This window comes from Acinonyx jubatus, chromosome C1, assembly GCF_027475565.1.
Source record: "Acinonyx jubatus isolate Ajub_Pintada_27869175 chromosome C1, VMU_Ajub_asm_v1.0, whole genome shotgun sequence".
Taxonomy (NCBI): Eukaryota; Metazoa; Chordata; class Mammalia; order Carnivora; family Felidae; genus Acinonyx; species Acinonyx jubatus.
In genome coordinates this window covers 135,279,628-135,299,016 of record NC_069381.1, presented here as the reverse complement: position 1 = coordinate 135,299,016, position 19,389 = coordinate 135,279,628, and the positions used below count along the sequence as shown (strand labels likewise).

The following is a 19,389-nucleotide window of genomic DNA, read 5'->3' as shown; positions in this document are numbered from 1 at the left end:
TTTCTTTTAGGTCAGTGAAGCCAACAGTACAAAACCTTTAATTTGATACCTTACCCTAAAGCCTTTCCATGGGCTTTTATACCAAACCAGACTCCCCTAGATTTAAGAGGTGTGGAAAAGCTAGATTAAGGTGTCTCAGGCTAGCTACTCTTCTATTTGGTCAGATTGTGAAATGGCCTGTGCTGCAGAGTTCGCCCATCACTAGAGGAAAAAGCTCTTCTCATTTGTACCGGTTTAACTTACAGGGATTTTAGTGATCCACGAAACAAGTGAAATTTAAGATACACATCTTAAGCCCAGTTTGTAAAGGCTTGCGCTTTCAATAACAAAACTCACAGTGACAGTGATGTATGGTTTTCTTTATGAGACCTGAAAACTGATGGATATGTGATCTTATAAATGCTTAGACAAACTAATGCACATAATTATATTTTCCATTTGAAGTCTATTGCTAGGCATTCTAATACAATATCATTAGTTGAAATGGCCACGATGATACAGCTTGGGCAGTTTGTCACGGTAATTACAGGGTGATTATTTTTGACTGGAATAAAGATTTCAGTTTTAGTATGGTGGAAAGCATCATCACAAATTACAGTCTTGGAAAATAATAATAAAAACTTTAAGATTTTAATGCATTCTGCAGCATTATTCCAAAATAATTTCTCATTAAGGAAAATGTCCATAAATTGGATAAATAAATTATTTTTAAAGTGATTAAAATATGGCTTTGCCAAAAGGATCCCACTTATCTCATTAATGGTTCCTATGTATAAAAATGTCGACATTAGATAAAATTTGAATGTGGTAAATAAGGCTTATGTCATAATTAACAACCTTTGAAGAAAGGATTTTTTTTTAAGCAGACACAAAAGTACGGCATTTATCTTCACTATTTTCAGAATGGTTGATTAAAGTAGACAGTGTCCTAACATCTATATTGAAAACTATATTAATCAATTGATTAATCATGCAACATTAATCAAAAGCCTCCCTAAGTGTTTTAGTATCTGAGCAGCTCTTAGTATTTTCTATCAGATCCCTTTTAAGGTGTCCATTAAAAAGATTAAATTTGGGTGGTAAATACTGAGGGGTTGTGGAACTTGAGGCTTCTCACTGGAAGGTCACAGACACCGCTCATTAGTGCTACTTTTAATGGGATAAGAAGCAAAAGTTTTGAATATGTGACTAAATCAATTAATCAGTCCCGCAGTTGACTCATTGCAGTAAGCAGTTTAATATTTGCCGAATTGGCACCAGGGCCATCTGGGTGATTTGTCCTCAGTGGGTTGGCTTAAACCGAAGAACACTTTTTACTTAAGAGTTTAAATTGAATGGCAAAAAAAAAAAATGAAGCCGCAACTGCTATTCAATATGTTGGTTTGTACAAACTAGTTAAAAGTCAGCCTTTATTATTAAGAATGTATTCAAATGATCTAGGTTGCCCTGTACAATGAGTGTAAAACGTCCTATTACTGGAGTGGATGGTTCAAAATCAAATGAATTATTTCAGTGTTTAGTGAGATTCGATTGAACTTCATAGTACACTCTCAAGCTTACTAATCAGCTGTAAATTTCAACATTGGTGATTTATAATTGGTTTAGTTCTTAGATTTCTAAACTCTTTTACACGTAATATTAGTGAAGCAAATTTGTGCAATAAATATGGAGAATGTCAGCATCAAAAACAAACAAAATTAGTATAGTTTAGATAGAGACAAATGTAATAACTATTGGGCAATAAATAAAATTATTTATCATATTTTCAGAAGCCACAGCTCTATTATCTTTTGTGTCTCATATCTTTCTAATTTTAAAAAGCAACACTTTTCAATATATCTGTTTATTTTGATCATTTTCCCATATAAGAAATGGTAGGGTCTGCAAACTCTGTTGATCTTACAATCCTTTTCGTTTACTTGACAGAGATTTTCTTTCTCCTACTGAATAAGTGATCGTAACGACATTCAATGAAATTAAATCTTGTCAATTTTTTCTGGATAGTTTTGCCAGCTTTTCAAACAGAATCCAAACCTATAGACATTTAAAAGCATGGTATGGCCCATCTGTTCATCCCTGCTGTTGCTTGAGGAAAGATTCTGTAGTCGAGACAGTTACCAGAGTTTGTGCAAAGGACTTTATGATTTGGGCAATCTCTAGCTATTGCTGTTTTTCAACAAAATGATTAGGTGGTAGTTTTAAAATTTGCAAATATGTCCTGAAGCTTCAGCAATAGAAACACATATCTAGATAACTAAATTTAATATATGCTGAATATCTTCAGCTTCAAAAGATGCTTGTTTTCTTCTCTGCCAGTTGCTCAGAGTGAAAACAGATATTTTGTTATATATGCTGCCCTGCTGCTGGTGCTCATCTGCAAAAGGATGATGATTGGGAGATAGAGAGGCATGCTTCATCTTTGCGCTTCTCTTTTGCATAAAGTTACCTAAAGAAAGGCAGCTACTTTTTAAAAGACAGTTACCTTTATGATGTATTATGTGATGACACAAATCCTAAAGAAATAACTTTAGGTTTTTATTTAGCATTTAGTACTACAGAAAAAGAATTTAGATAATGCATTTTACCTCCCAAAGTTGATTTCTTACCCTTCTTAGTTCTTTGTTTTCAGCAGAATAGTGCTTAAAAGAGAGTTACAGAATAAATCTAATTATGATAAGGCATTATAAAAAATTGGTTTCTGTTAGCATGCACAATCTACATTATAATTCCAAGTGTGCATTTTGGTATGAAGTATCTGAATAATATTCTTAGTTGATTACTACTTAGAGCTATTCAGGTACACACCAAATGCTCTAAATCTTTATTTTGTTCTTTGTTATCAAATAATTACATGAAAAAGAAACATGTCTAAAAATAATCAGAAATAGATTTGGTTATGTCTCCATGTATATATTGTTTCATATTTGAGTTATATTTTCATTTTGCTATTGACGTGAAGCTTGGTTGCCTTCAGCGGGGAAGGAAATATAATCTGCATAATTCCCATTAGTTCTTCATTGGGTAAATGCATTTTGATATTCTATAGTAGGTTGGTTTGTGGCTAATCATTTTTGTACTTAGCAGCAGGTGTTACTTCTATATTGAAAAACTAGTACACATTTTAGAAATCATGGGTATAATTTAGCCATAAAACACCTAAGTTTCAGGATCCATCATTTCATTAAATAAGTTCACTGGAAACAAGAAAGCAATTAGTTGCTAATAAGATCATTGTTTCATTACCTGGGTTAACTTTTATACTATTCAGAAAGCATTTTAGAGACAGATTCGTTTTTGGTGGTGTTCTTATGGTGTAATAGGACTACCTGACATCAAATATTCTGATGGAGCCTGATTTCCCAAATGTTGCCTTGGGGCAGCTTTTTAGGGAGGGCACAATTTTGAACACAAGAAAGTATTATATGTTGGTAACATTTTGGTTTATGGATTTTAGCTAAGATTTATATTTTAAACATTCTTACAAGAATATCCATTTAAAAGTAGATGACTCTAGGGGTATCTGGGTGGCTCAGTCAGTTGAGCGTCGGATTTCAGCTCAGGTCATGACCTCACAGCTTGTGAGTTTGAGCCCCGCGTCAGGCTCTGTGCTGACAGCTCAGAGCCTGGAGCCTGCTTCAGATCCTGTGTCTCCCCCTCTCTCTGCCCCTCCCTTGCTCATGCTGTCTCTGTCTCTTAAAAATAAAATAAACATTAAAAAAAAATTGAAAAAAAGGTAGATGTCTCTAGTTTTCAACGTGATAACCCCTTAATAGAATTCAAAATTGTGTAATTCTGTGACTGCAGGCATAAACTATTGGTGATTGTGAGTGAAAACCCGTTTGTTCTTTATACCACTCCTCAGACCTTTAGGAGGAGGACCTAGGAAAATTACAGAACCACTTCCGTGACCTCATTTTTTTTTTAAATTTTTTTTAACGTTTATTTATTTTTGAGACAGAGAGAGACAAAGCATGAATGGGGGAGGGGCAGAGAGAGAGGGAGACGCAGAATCCGAAGCAGGCTCCAGGCTCTGAGCCATCAGCCCAGAGCCCGACGCGGGGCTCGAACTCACGGACCGCGAGATCGTGACCTGAGCTGAAGTCAGACGCTTAACCGACTGAGCCACCCAGGCGTCCCTGGTGACCTCATTTTTAAGAGAAGTGATATGACAGACGTATCTGCCTCACTGTTTTCTGAGGATCACATGAGGTACAGGAATTAATATCATTTTGAAAACTGTCAGTTCTCAAAGAAATGTAAATTTGTATTATTATGTTTAATTATTACTGATTGTGTTATCATGCTATCGATGAGGGCCTTTATGTATTGTTTAGAGAACTACTCCCTCAGCTGAAGGCTCCGTTCCTGGAGTCCTGTTGCCTTATTTCTTCACAACTTTCCTCTTTAACTTATTGTGTGGATTTGCTCAAGTGACCCAAATTCTCTGTACCTCATTTTACTCATTTGTAAATAGATAATAATATCTAGATTATAAGGTTACTGGTAGGACTAAATGAGTTAATACAAAGAGAGCTCTGAGAACATGAGACCAAAAAATGCTGAATCACTGTTTTTGTTGTTGCTGCTGTTACCAGGATCTTGTGATCTGGCCATAGTGAAGTTACCACATTCCTTTCCGTTCAAATTTCTTGTGCTATAGGCTTGAATCACGACAGAAGGAGAACTGTGAAAAGAAGCTCCCCAAATGTGTTTTTAAAACGTAGTTCTTTGGGGGCGCCTGGGTGGCTCAGCTGGTTAAGTGTCCGACTTCAGCTCAGGTCATGATCTCACAGTCCGTGAGTTCGAGCCCTGCGTTGGGCTCTGTGCTGACAGCTCAGAGCCTTGAGTCTGCTTCAGATTCTGTGCCTCCCTCTCTCTCTGCCCCTCCCCTCTCTGCTCTGTCTCTTTCTGTCTCAAAAATAAAGAAAAACATTAAAAAAAATTTTTTTTAAAAAGTAGTTCTATATTTCTCCATAGTAGTTAACTCCTATTTCTGTACTAGTGGCCTCAAAAGACAAAAGGAAATATGAAGTGAAATTTATCCTAACTGTTCCAGATAATACAGAATTTTCCCTCCAAACATTCAGCCAATGGATTTATTCCTGGGCAATAACTTACTATATAATAAGGACAGTTCTAAACATGTGGCTCCTATCTATAAATGAAAGTGAAGTGAACTTGGTCTATGAAAGATTTGTTTTGATTATAGTCAAAACCATACTTATATAGACAAAGTGGTGGAACAAGACACCTGGAATTTGGTTAACTGGTAATTCTTTTTTTTTTTTTAAGTTTATTTATTCATTTATTTTGAAAGAGAGAGGGAGAGGGAGGAGCAGAGAGAGAGGGAGAGAGGGAGAATCCCAAGCTCCACACTGCCAGAACAGAACATGAAGCAGGGCTTGAACTCACAAACTATAAGATCATGACTGAGCCGAAATCAAGAGTTGGACACTTAACTGACTGAGCCACCCAGCCACCCCTAATGGGTAATTCTGATTGAATGTAGTCATCTCAGTAGCTATTGATCTCTAGTCTTTCCATAGGTAGAGCAGAATTGCCTGATTTTCTACTGAGGTAGAGAATCCACCAGTCTAGTTTACTATAGACACCCATGGAATTTATCCTCCCACTACTTAATTCTGCTAACATTCTCTGACCAAACGCATGCCCTTTTCTTTTCACTGTGTTTTTTATGTTCTCTTCATCCAAATGTCATAGTGATCTGAAATTTCTTAAAGGCTGAAAGTCAGGAATAATGGAACAATTCCTTATGTTAAGGATGTGTTTTCTTCTAAACCAATTTCCTTTTCCGAAGAATTTGTACATTCCATGTACCTCGGCCTGGAGAGGGCTGATAGTTCTCTAGGAGTCATTTAAGTTTATAAATATATATCACATTTCAGGGGCACCTGGCTGGCTCAGTCGATAGAGCGTATGACTCTTGACCTTGGGTCATGAGTTCAAGCCCCATGTTGGTCATAGAGCTTACTTCAAAAATAAATAAAGACATAGATGCTTACATACATTTTTACATAAATTTCCTTTGATTCACTGTAGCATTGTTTAAGAAAATCATATCTCAGCTTTCTACTGAAAAATAAGCCTAACTTGTAATCCAGTTCTATACAAGGGAACATCTTCTCTTAAACTTGTATTTAGTTTTATGGGGTGCCTGGCTGGCTCAGTCACTAGAGCATGCAACTCTTGATCTCAGGGTTGTGAGTTCAAGCCCACATTGGATATAGAGATTACTTAAAAATAAAATCTTAAAAAAAGTATTTAGTTTTATTCTTGATAGTTCCCAAAATCAGTTAACTAGAGAGGGAACACTGAGAACAATGAACAATGGCAATTGATCAAAAGGATTATGGATACAAGTAAATAAGATAAGAAACTAAATAGCTATAAGCTAATTCTATATTTTTCAACATTTAAGAAGAAAAAACTCATCTTTCTGGTGACTTGTAAGCTTCTTTCATTGAATCAAGGGTGAAGAGGAAAGAAGAAATTCTAAAATATTAATCATATAATTAGACTGCAATATTTAGTTATTAGACTTTTTATCTATTAAGATTGAGAAACAAAAAGGTTTAGAAGACTATAGTAATAATAGCATAGGTTTACTTATTTATTCTAAATTCTGAAATATTTAAAAATACTTCTAAATGCTCTTCATTGAGTTTGTAAACTCACATCAAATTTCAGGTACTTGCAAACATTTGTAAAACATCTCTGAGAAATCTCTCCCCTCAGCTTGCAGAAAAGACCATTTATTTTAATTTCACTTTTTTTAGCACAAAAATACCACCAGTTGTAAAAAGATATTTGGTCCTTCTTAGAACACAAAAATGTTTATTGAAACAAAAATAAGATAATTTTTAAAAACAGGAATAAAATCCATGTTCTCAATGACTGCAAGTATAATTCAATTTTTAAATTATTTTTATTCTGTGAACATTTTTTATTACCAACATATTACAGAAAAGTTACTAATGGTCATTGTTTGGTTGTGTGTTTCACATAAAAGTATCTTATTTAATTTCTGTAACAACCCTATTGATAGGAAGCAATATCTTCATTTTACAGAGAATTACAGGTAGTAGTTAATTTTATTAACCATGTACATATCATCTGATTTCACAATCCTTGCTTTTGTCTCAACCCTTATTCTATATTACAAAATAAACAAATGAATACACAGTGCTCTGAAAATTTCAGTTTCCTTAGAATACTTGTTAGTTTTATTGCAACTTTTTACTGAGTGGAATTCCATTTGTGACTGTTTCTTCTTTTTCTACAAATTGTGTCACTTTGTCTTTAAATACACTCAATACATTCCGATTTACCCATTAAAAGTCACATACATTACTTTTAAAGACAAAATTCATGTGTATGCTTAAGCCTAAGAGAAAATCTAAGGAAATATATATGTTAGTAAGTCATTTTATTATGTCAGATGTTTTGGTTATTAGGATTTTTAAAAATCCATATACTCTGCCTGCTCCATTTTTAGGTACAATTACAAATTAAATTTTATTCCTGTGTACTTTGATAGATACATTAAAGTGTCTTTCTTCCTGGATTTTTTTTTGTATCAATAATGATGAATACAAACCACAAATTAAATGAGATTATTATAACTAAATTAGGTGTACAAAACATCCAATGGTAAACCTTAATTTCTCTTACCAACATGCTTTTACTACTACCTTGGTGAACTTGTTTTTAATCAGAGCTTATCAATCACATTTGCAAAGAAGTACCATTATTTTAACTGGAGCCATGAGCGTACCTACAGTAATGGCATCCTGTCCAGTTCTGATCCCAAACTCAATCTATTAAACCCTTGAAAGTTTGCTTGTTAATTATTGCCAAGTAAAATTTTCATTTGCTCCGAAATTGCATGGTGAATATAGTTATTACAATTAAGTTTATATTAGAAATTGGCACTAGAGGGAGCTAAGTAATTGTATCATTTATGTGTTTAGGGGAAATTGAACATTCATTTAAAAACTTGTATTTTTTTTTCAGAACCTGCTGATTTTACAAATATGGCAGCTATGCCTCAGCAAATTATAAGCAATAATGAATTAGTTAATTTTCTTCAGTGAAAACTGCTATGGTAAGATTATTAAATTACTGTATTTCTACTTAGTGAAAGTAGCTACCAGTCAGTAAATTAGGATTTCTAGGACTCTTTGGGGAAAGGGATTATTACTATTATCCATGTTTATCATTATTTTGGCCCTAACAGAATTAAAATGCTCATGGTACCATGTTAAAATACAATATTTTGTTCCCAAATTTATGGTTTGATAAGAAAATGGCTTTATTGAATAGGATCTCAGTGTTTTTTCTCAGATGAGAAAACAATTTTACTCTTATGGTACAGTCTAGGAATTTAGTTGGTTCGATTACTTTGAAGGGCTGGTTCTGTTTAAGAACAGCGTTCTTCCCCAACGAGCACAGCCTATGGTGAGTTGGTAACATTGTGCCATTTCCTGCTTTTTTACTTATCTCCACAATTCATAAAAGTCTGTTTAGGTGTGCAGAGGTAAAAGCTGCAGGATGCTTTTATTTACATGAACTAAAGAGCTAAAAAACAAATATTTAATCCCATGTATTTTCACGTTGACTCCCTGAAAACACATTTGAAAACAGCTTGTATTAAGTCAATATTGTGGGGAGAAAATGGGACGTTTTATCCTCCCCGTCACATTACTTAGGTGGTCACGGCCAAAAAGGCACACATTTGACACATCCTTATGTGAGTTTGTCCTCTTACAGACCATGCATATGGGAATTTGTTCTTTTTTTCACAGGTCTTATGAAGGAAAAATATGGTTTAGATGTTAAAAAAAAAAAGGTTTCGTTCACATACCATTCTACTTTGAAAATACAATGATGTTGAAAATAGTGATGTAAAACTCCTGATTTTTTTTTTATGGTGAAATCCTTTTAGCTAATCTTTTATTATAGATTTGAATTGATACACCAGTGTGCAAAGTGAAGTTTCTAGCTTTTTTTCTAGTGGATCAAATGAAGAAACCCTCTGCCTTTAACTACCTCTGCACAGGTTTAGCTTTAATATAAACGTGAATTTTAGAGAAAATAAATGTAAAAAGTAGAAAAAAATTATAGCTGGGCTATACATTATGTGATAAACCACAACTTTGATTTCTTTCTGTTTGCTTCACTTATTTCCTTTATGAAAATGAAGCATTGCTTAACTTTATGTTTTATTTTTATGATTTGAATTATTAGCGTATTATCTATCTCAAAGGAATATCATAATTGAGGTTAGCCTTATAAGAGAGGTTAGCAAGTAGCATGTTAAAGACAGGATTTTGGGGGCACCTGGTGGCTTAGTCAGTTGAGCATCTGATTCTTGATTTCAGCTCAGGTCATAAACTCAGGGTTGTGAAGTTGACTCCTGAGTCAGGCTCCATGCTGAATGTGGAGCCTGCCTGGGATTCTCTTTCTCCATTTCTCTCTCTGCGGTTCCCCTGCTTGCGCTCTCTCACTCTCTCTCTCAAAAAACAAAAAACAAAACAAAACAAAAACAGTATTTTGGAGAAGAAAGAAGGCTTGTATATGGGATACCTAGGACATCTTTTAGATCTCTAAATTAGTGTTTAAAAAACTGTAATGTACATGCTGATCAGCTGAGGCTTCTTAAAATGAAGATTCCATTTCAGAAGATCTGGGATCTGGGTTCTTCATTTTTAACGAGTTCCCTGTTATTATCTGTGGACCACACTCAGAATAGCAATAGTCTTCACTTTCCTTAATCCTGATATGTGTTGCTCTGGCTTGAAATGAGAATTTAGAGCAAAGGAAAGTTGGAATCTAGAACCAAATGATGGCCCTGATACAGTAAACCTGAGATGCCAATTATAGTTGCTCTTGCCCTTTGTGAGCATGTTAGATGTGCAACACTGACAACATACAAGAACAGTGAGTGTGCAGGCACAGGGCCATCTGCAAACCATTTACACTGTGTAGCTGTAAAATTCCTTTGATTCCACAATATGTAGAAGATACCATAATGTTATCTTTTAAGAATTTCAATAACTTTAAAATCCTTCTTATGAGCAGATAAATCCATTTCAAACGGAGGTGTGGGAGATCTCGGGAAACAGTCTGGAGTAGCAAACAGAACTGTTTGCTTTGGAAACAGATTCATCTGGATTCATATTCCAGCTCTGCCACTCATTAGCTATGTAGTTTTAACAATTTTATTTAGCATTATTTCTTATTGGTAAAATGGAGCTATATACCTACTTTCTAGGTTTGTTATTTTCTTAAATTTTATAATTTCTGATTTCTTGGCTTTGATCGTTGAACATCTAGAGTGTTTTATTTAGTATCAGGGATTTAGCATCAGGAAATGCTCTCGTGTGTAAAGGCCATCAGTACTACAACGATTATCAGCAAAATAGGATGTTGGGCCACCAGTAGTGGAGTGTAGATGGAATACCTAATTTATGAGATGGAACGATGAGGGAGGAAGGTAGAAAGGAAGATTGGATCAGGTAAGGCAAGGTCTCAGAACTATGCTAGGGATTTGGCATTAATCTGTAAGGAATGATAAACCATTAGAAGACTGTGAACTGAGGAGTGGTGGGAACAAATAGTATTTCTTTTTTTATTGGAGAATGCTTTAGATGGGGATCAGGATAAGGTATTTCTTCTGTAATCCAGGTTAAGAGAGTGTAGCGATATGAGTCAAAATACTGGAAATAAAGAGATATATTTATTTAATAATTATTTGGGAGTCAAATACATAAGGATTTGTAGCCTTGAGTTAGGATGCTTAAAGTCATTAAAACCCCTAACTCAACAGACTTCAGGAAATTTACTATTTCACAAAATGAGTAGTGCAACAGAGAGTGATGTTAGCTTTTCTGTGGATTCTTTTGATACGATTTACAGATTGCTGCGCATCCAGACAATCTCCAGAGACAGAATAAGGACTATCTCTTCCTTGTGTCTCTTTTCTAAAGTAAGAGGACTTTTCCTAGAAACTCCCAGCCAATTTTCCTTGGTCTTGCTTAGCGTTGTATCCCAAGCATAGTCATAAACCAATCTGGCAAGGGGAAGAGACAAGTAGGAATGACTGAGACTATAAGGACTCTTTTCCTAATATGGGGAATAGAGGTGGCTTTTCCTGTAGTACAAGACTATTTGCAGAAGAGTGGATTGCTCTGTTAGGAAGGCTATGTTTGAAGGTGTAGTGGGGGAGTGTGTGTGTGTGTGTGTGTGTGTCTGCTTTTGAAAGAGCAATGTTACACTTACTAATAATTATTTGTAAATAAATATTTAATGTCTCTATCTAGAGTATACTATTAATATCATGAGATCTGGGACACACACACACACACATATATATATACACACACACATACATACTTATATATATACACACGCACACACACATATATATATGTATATGTATATATATATTTTTTAATTCATTATTGTATCCCTATCACCTTGAATAGTATCAGACACACTGGTGATTTTCAAGAAGATATTTTCTGGTAAACTACTTTTGAAAGTCATATAACATTCTTATATATACCTAACAGATTTATTTACCCTCTAGTAACATTTCTCTAACCCACTAAACTCTAGTCACACCAAGCTTTATATACTCCTTTAGTCAAGCCCATGTTTTTCCAGAACTGAGCAAGTGTTCTTCTCAAGCCTAGTTTCTCCTTTAGTTTTCTGTTCACATATTACCTCCTCAGAGAGTCCTTTTCTGGTTATCTTGTCTGAATTATTTTCCCACCATGAATTTTTTTGTTATTTTATTTCAGCATCTTGGATATTGTCCTCAAATACTAATTTTAATAACTTTTAAATACAAATAGTATATGTAGGTCTAGATATCTATGGCTTTTCAATCTAGTTTCAATTTTTTGTACCAGTATACCTAGGCATGGGACAGGTTTGTACTCTGTCAATATTTGCTACATGAACAATCATGGCTGAGGTCCTTGTTTCCATTATAGGTTGACTAGGGGAATCCTCTTAACTAATCTAGAAATTTTAGAAAAAGTGTTTTTTTTTCCCAATGGAGAATAATTAATTTGAATAGTTGTACAGTGTGATATTGGAGGAGAAAGGATGACTCCTAAAGTTTTAAAATTTAGAGTCTGTGGGGCACCTGGGTGACTCATTCAGTAGGGTCCGACTCTTGATTTCGGCTCAGATCATGATCTGTCAGTTCATGGGATCAAGCCCTGTGTCAGGCTCCACAGTAATAGTGTCGGACTTGCTTCGGATTCTCTCTTCGTGTCTCTGTCCCTCCCCCCCTCACACTTTGTTTCTCTCCCTCAAAATAAATAAATAAACATTAAAAAATAAAAATAAAAATGTAAGTCTGTACCACAGGGGAGAGAAAATGATAATAGAAGTAGCAATATGGAAAATATAATCTATCCTGTTATATAATCATCTGCTTTTCAAAATATTTTACATGTATTTTATATATTTTTATATGCTTTATATATATTTTAGATTATTTGAGTAAAACTAGGTAATGTGCTTTTCCACCCAAAGTATCTTCTCAGTATTATACTATATTTAGTATTTATTTATTTATTTATTTATTTAGCTACTTGAGTTTCTCAAAATTTTAATTCTATAAGCTTCATGAGGAGTTACCATAACATATGTTTTAAGTTATGTTGAAAAGAAGTAGAGAATCTTAGATCTTGAATTTGGTGGTATTGTAATGAGAAGGTACAGGTGTTAAAGAGTGATTTTCAAGAGGCTAAAAAGCATGACTTGTGCAAATATAGAAATAACATGTATTAAAGACTTTATTCAACCCATTATTTCAGGTAGTAACCAGTAAAATGTTGAAACCAGTTCAAAAACTATTTGAGATTTGCAGATTATATATAAAGCTAGCTAAGGTCTTCAAGGGAATTATACTTTTGGGGTTTTCTGTTCTACCAGGTAGCAATTATTTGCAACTCTTCTGAATAACAATCTACAAATTAATTCTACCCCTGTGTAATTCTAAAATAGGCAATCAACAGAAAATCAAGCTCGGGGTGCCTGGGTGGCTCAGTCAGTTAAGCATCTGACTTCAGCTCAGGTAATAATCACACGGTCCATGGGTTCAAGCCCTGTGTTGGGCTGTGTGCTGACAGCTCAGAGCCTGGAGCTGGTCTGATTCTGTCTGGCTGGCCTCCCTCTCTGTCTGCCCCTCCTCCCCACCCCCCCCTCATTAAAAAATAAAAAAAAAAAAGAAAAAGAAAATCAAACTCAGTATTGAATTTTTGAGCACCAAAAGAGCACATCGTGTGTGTGTGTGTGTGTGTGTGTGTGTGTGTGAGAGAGAGAGAGAGAGAGAGAGAGAAAGATGACAATAATGATTGTTTGCTGCTAACACTACCACCAAACCACTATAGTATGTCCTGCAATTTAGATCTTTGAAAGTTAATCTATTTCTATAACTTAAAAAAATAAGGTAACCAGACATAATTGACCAAAGCAATTTTTAAAACTTCTGGTGCCAGATGAAATGTGTCTATAGATTCAAACCCTAGGTAACATACATAATGTAAATTTTTCCAAAATAAATCTGAGTGTTTATGAAGAAGTGTCATCAAATCTATCTAGAGGCTCCAGGAACATATCCTGACTTAGTTTTCCTTTAGGATGAAAAAAAAATTCAAAACTAGAGTCACCTACATTAAAACACTATTGCTGACCCAGTGCCCCTTCTGTTGTTATTTCATTCACTGCACTTCATGCAGCTGAACTAGATTGTATCCTTAATGAGAGATTGGTGACACTCTAACAGGGCTATTCAGCATCTATATCATATAACATATGTCTAGAATAATAGGTGATATTTAGTAAGTTCTAATTGGCAGAGTGACACTATTCTGATACAACATATATCGTTTAATCCATACAATGAGAACTTTGAAGTAAACAGTATTTTACAGATAAAATCCAATGTTCATAGAGATTGAATAACTGGCAGAAGCTCTTATAACCATTAAATGAGGTGGCAATATCTATCCCAATCTAATTGAAACTGCAGTCCTGTCTTCAACCATATTTCTTTTATCCTTAAGATAATTGTTTTCTATGGATACTTTTCCTTCAGGGACCTCTAAGCATCAGTCGGCTATTTTCTCAGCAGCTATATGATTTTTCAATAGGAATTCAGTAATAATAATAACAATATTAATATAGCTTCTACTTATTAAGTATTGTTTGTCATCTAATAGTTTTATCTCATGTAATTTTTAACAATAGTTCCCTGTGGTAAGCATTATTATTCTAACCTTATGCTTTGGGAAATTGAAATTCAGATAAACATCCAGAATTGCCCACTACATGGCCAGATCTGTCTGACTCCTCTGCCCACATTTACTTCTGTCATGAGAACTGCCCCTGCTGAATATTTAAGAACATCCATTTCTTTTTTTTTTAATTTTTAAATGCTTATTTATTTTTGAGAGAGAGAGAGACAGAGTGTGAGTAGGGAAGGGGCAGAGAGAGAGGGAGACACAGAATCCGCAGTAGGCTTCAGGCTCCAAGCTGTCAGCACAGAGCCCAACGTGGGGCTTGAACTCATGAACCGTGAGTTCATGGCCTGAGCCAAAGACGTACACTTAACTAACTGAGCTTCCCAGGCACCCCAAGAACATCCATTTCCAAGGTAAACTTCTAGGATGAATTTCCAAAGACTCCCCTTCCCTAGATCCCGGAAGCATTCTTTAACTTTTGTCCCTGTCCTTGGGATGGGACTTAGGGGATTCTTGCTGATTTCTTGACAGTATTCCTGCTCCCCTCATTAAAGTCCTCTTCATGGCTGCCTGTTTGTCCAAACCACGTTTGTAGACATGGATGGTACTCTTGGTATAATACAGGAACTAATGTTCTGTCTAACTTTTCTCTATTAGTCTTCTTGTGCTATCGTTTATAGTTATTTTATAGCTCCAATTGAAACTATCATTACTCCTATATCTCCTGCTATTAAGAAGAACATCTTCTAATGTTGGGTCAGAAAACATTTTTATGTGGGCACTTGGGTGGCTCAGTTGGTTAAGTGCCTGACTCTTGGTTTAAGCTCAGGTCATGATCTCATGGTTTGTGAGTTGGAGCCCCATGTTGAGCTCCATGCTGATGGTGTGGACCCTGGTTAGGATTCTCTCTCTCCCTCTCTTGCTGCCCTTCCCATGCTACCTGTCTGTCTGTCTGTCTGTCTCTCAAAATAAATACATAAACTTAAAAATATAAAAAAAAAGAAAACATTTTAATGTGTACCAAAATGTGTTATTCAAAAGTCTGTCTCAGAAGGGTGGTTACATGGATACAGGTGGTACAACAAATACTACCAAGTGTTAAAGGATCTATATGTTATGTTATAGAATATATGTTATATGTATGTTAAAGAATCTATATGAGTCCACACTGCTAAAATATTTCAACTTTCTATGTAAATACTTTCATAATAAAAAGCCTGGGGAAAAAAAATATCTACCTCCTATGAAGTTGCAGCTAATTTGTTTTGTGTTGCCATCCTCTCTCTGATAGACTAGATGTCCATGAGAGCAAGAATCTTTGTCTCTTCTGCTCAGAGATGTGTCCCAATGCCTAAAACAGCAGATGACATATAGTAGCCCCTTAAAAATATTTCCTTAGTGAAAGAGTTTTAAAACTACAGCAAAGACTTATTGTTGCTTGTGGTAAGATGAATTTTTTTTAAAGCTTTGTTCTGGAACACTGCATACTGTGATAAATGCCTCAGGGTGGGGCAGGAGGGGAGAGTAAGGAGTATTAAAAATGTCAAGATCCTTCAAACAGATCTCCTTTCTCTGCTCAAACAGGAATCTGAGGCTCAGTCTTAAAATTTATTATTTTTTTCCCTTCTGGGTTTCCCATAGGAAATGTTTACAAAACAGAACCAATTGGGTCCTACCCATCCATAGACAACCAGTGAGTTCAGAAACCTTCACACTCCCCTACCATGTAGGAGAAATCCTCCATACCAGGAGGAACCCCAGGAATATTTGGGTTTCCAAGGAGAATGCAAATCTAAGAAAGATAGCTAAATGAAGCAGTTACTTTTTTTCCTCCAAGAAATTATCTCATCATCAGAGGTAGTAATGTTCCAACATCAGGAAGATTCAGCCTGTAAGTTGGGAATGACTTCTGGAGAATGTGTGACAGAGCAACTGCTCTTCTGGTTCCTCTAAGCCACGCTTCTGACAACCAGCAGAGAGAGAGATAAGAGGTCACAGAAGCCACTTCTGTTCCAGAAGCTGCAAATACATGGGAAGAGAATTCTTGCATGGACATGTGGGAGGGGTGGCAGTATAAGTCTGCCTCTCCTCAATGTTACTTTCTTCAGTCATGTCAACAATATTCCCAGAAGTGTATGTAGGTGGGGCTCCCTCTGGTACCTTCAATATCACTATTGGTGTCTATGTTGTCTCTTGACTAGACCACAGGCTAGACTCATTTTTAAATATATTATGGTGGAAATTTCCAAACACAAAAACAGAAGGATTGGCATTAAATAAAAACATCTCATGGAGAAAAATTATTAACCATATAGGCTACTGTGTTAAAGCTATATAACCTCCATTTTATTAAAAATTAAATAAAACCAGTCACCTATTCTTATCATCTCTCTCTTCTGAAAAACTTGTGCCATACTTCTATTTTTTCACTCATTGAATTATTTTCCTTTAATCTACATGGTCATGACCTTCTGCTTTAAGCACTGGAATCTGTCCTTAGAACATAACCAATTTCATTTCTTCAAATACATACTATCTCCTACCATATAATCTAAACCACAGTCTGCATTTCAGGCTCTTAAACAAGCAAACAAGATTTTCTTCCTCATCTAGATTGAGATCCTTACTACCTAATGAACACATATCCATGAACACATTCATTTCCATTTCTTCTCAGACTTTCAGTTATGTCATTTCTCCAACATGAAAGTTTCTTCCATTCCCACCTTACAAGTCTGTATTCAAACAGCCCTACAAAACCTGATCTCACTTCCATCTTGTCCAAGCAGACATTCCTGATCATAACTGACCTGCTCCAGATTCCTAAGCACTTATCTATGCTAAATGTGGTGGTATGTCATGCTATAGCTTATATTTGTTCTGATGTTTTGATATGTAATCAGTTTGTATTTTCTGTAGGAACATCAAGTTAATGAGATCAGGACACATGTCTTCTAAAGCTCCTACATCTGTGAGTTCTAATTTTAGTTGCTCATCACTCACATGAAATCTTTATATAGAAAAAAAGAAAAAAAAAACTTCTAGATATACTATGTCAGATATATTCAGATATATAGAACCTGAGAAGGTTTATATTTCATAGTCCTCCAGGTAATTCATGTATACCTATTTCAGTGTTGATTCATGAACCAACATCTGAGATCTCTTGTTGCAGAGAATAATGGTTAGATTGAGCATATTTAAGAAAAAATCTAATCCAGACAAATTAATTTGCTAACTTCATAGGATTTGTGGTCAATCATTAGGCATCTTTATAAGGTTACTTGAAAGTTCATAAAAAAATAAAGCTAATTTTTCAAACTAGTGCAAAACATTCAAAATTCATTTATATTATAATTACAATATTTACAATAATTACAATATATATAATTACAATTATAATTGATGATATCTCAAAATAAGCCAAACATGAAGCAGTCATTTTAAGTATTTCTATTTAATGTGTCTTGAGTGGAAATCCATAGAAGACCCTGTCATTAATTTATCACATAGAATTTGAACACCATCTCTAATTTAGCTCTAAAACTGAATATGTGTATTATGGTTTTGTTCTGTTTGCTATAATCTTGCTATCTAGCAGAACGCTATCTAAAGCATTACTGTATATAAATATGTATCTTTAACATAGAAAGAGAAGGAAAAACAGTTTCTGTCCCTTTGCTCATGCCAAATTTCAATAGGATAGTGACATTGCAAGATTATTTGATCACTATAACCAGTGGATAGGATCAGTATATTCCAAAGAGCCACCCAGTTCCATGTTGCCCTCTTCTTTTTCTTCCTTCCTTCGTGCAGCTGGTTAAGTAAATTGAGCAAGGAACTCTTGTTTGTGTCGTGGGACAATAGGTAAGTCATGACCATCGGACATTGGCCAGGCTAATAATAAAATGAAAATACCTCTATTATTTTGCTATGATTTTTTTTAAAGTATATAGCCCTGGCAGCAGCTTCTCTTCAGGAGAATTGATTGGTAAAACAGAGTTTAAACTTCTAACATCATCCATCCCAATACTGTAAAATGCCATCTTAAACTTATGTTCCTTCCCAACTTCTTAGATTCAGTAAGAGGTGCTGTCAGATCCACACATTCATGGCACCAGAATCTTGACTATGATAATCAAGAAGTTGATGAACAAGCAGATGAATGTATAAAGTCATGACAGTAGCTATAACATGGAACTCTACTGGGTTGACAAAATGATATAGTTTAAAAAAATGGACCCTAAACTCTTCAACCCTTCTCTATCTATCTATCTATCTATCTGTCATCTATCCATTCACTTTTATTCTGTTATGAATTTCTAACTCCTACCACTAAAGATCTTTTGATAACTCATCTCAGAAACGAAGTATGTCAAGGTAAAATTTAAATGTACTTTTGTTTCATGCCATTCTATGGAATATGGGCTGCAATGCCTGCTTCTTGTGTTAAGGACCTTATTGATTATTGCAGAAACTGTCTTAGACTTTGTTTATTCACTTGCTCAAAGAATGATCTTTCATTACTAGGTCTTTAATAGATTGATTTCTATGCTACGTTTGCTTTCTTTTAATATTCTTTGCAAAGTTGTGGCTTCTTCCATTACTAACGAAAGAAAATTGAGGAGAGCTGTTTTGGCTCTCTGTCTCTTTCTCTCTGAGGACATATCACTGTTCTATTTGCTACTCTATTCTCTTTGCCATTTATCAGAATTCTCTTCTGAGCTGTGGAAAGGGAGGACCATTTAAAAATTATTCTTTGGGAAGAATGTACTGCTGTTTGGGCATTGTCAGGACACTCTCCCTATAAAACATTAAAATCTATTGGGCAGGAACTTAAGAGAGCTTATGGATTTTATCACATCCAATGTTGTAAAGGGTAACAGTGCTCAGCAGATGCATATTAATCAATGAATATATGAATGTAGTTACTTGATAGGACACTGAGAATTTTGTTTGCATGTCTACAATAATATGTGATTTGATAAGAAAACGTTGATGTCCAAATTGTATATATTTAAAGCAGTGCCTTAATTAAAAAAAAAAAAAGTACCTGAATGACTCAGTTGGTTAAGCATCGGACTCTTGATTTCAGCTCAGGTCATGA

The 19,389-nt window shown here is 35.0% G+C and overlaps 1 long non-coding RNA gene across 3 annotated transcripts in view; it reads left to right on the top strand.

Annotated features, from left to right (window-relative positions):
• The window catches only part of LOC113598232 (uncharacterized), a 451,524-nt gene that overhangs the window by 375,787 nt on the left and 56,348 nt on the right, over window positions 1-19,389 (top strand). For all 3 annotated transcript variants that reach the window (XR_008295333.1, XR_008295334.1, XR_008295332.1), the window contains one exon: window positions 8,035-8,125. This is a non-coding gene — a long non-coding RNA (uncharacterized LOC113598232). The remainder of the gene's footprint in view (window positions 1-8,034; window positions 8,126-19,389) is intronic.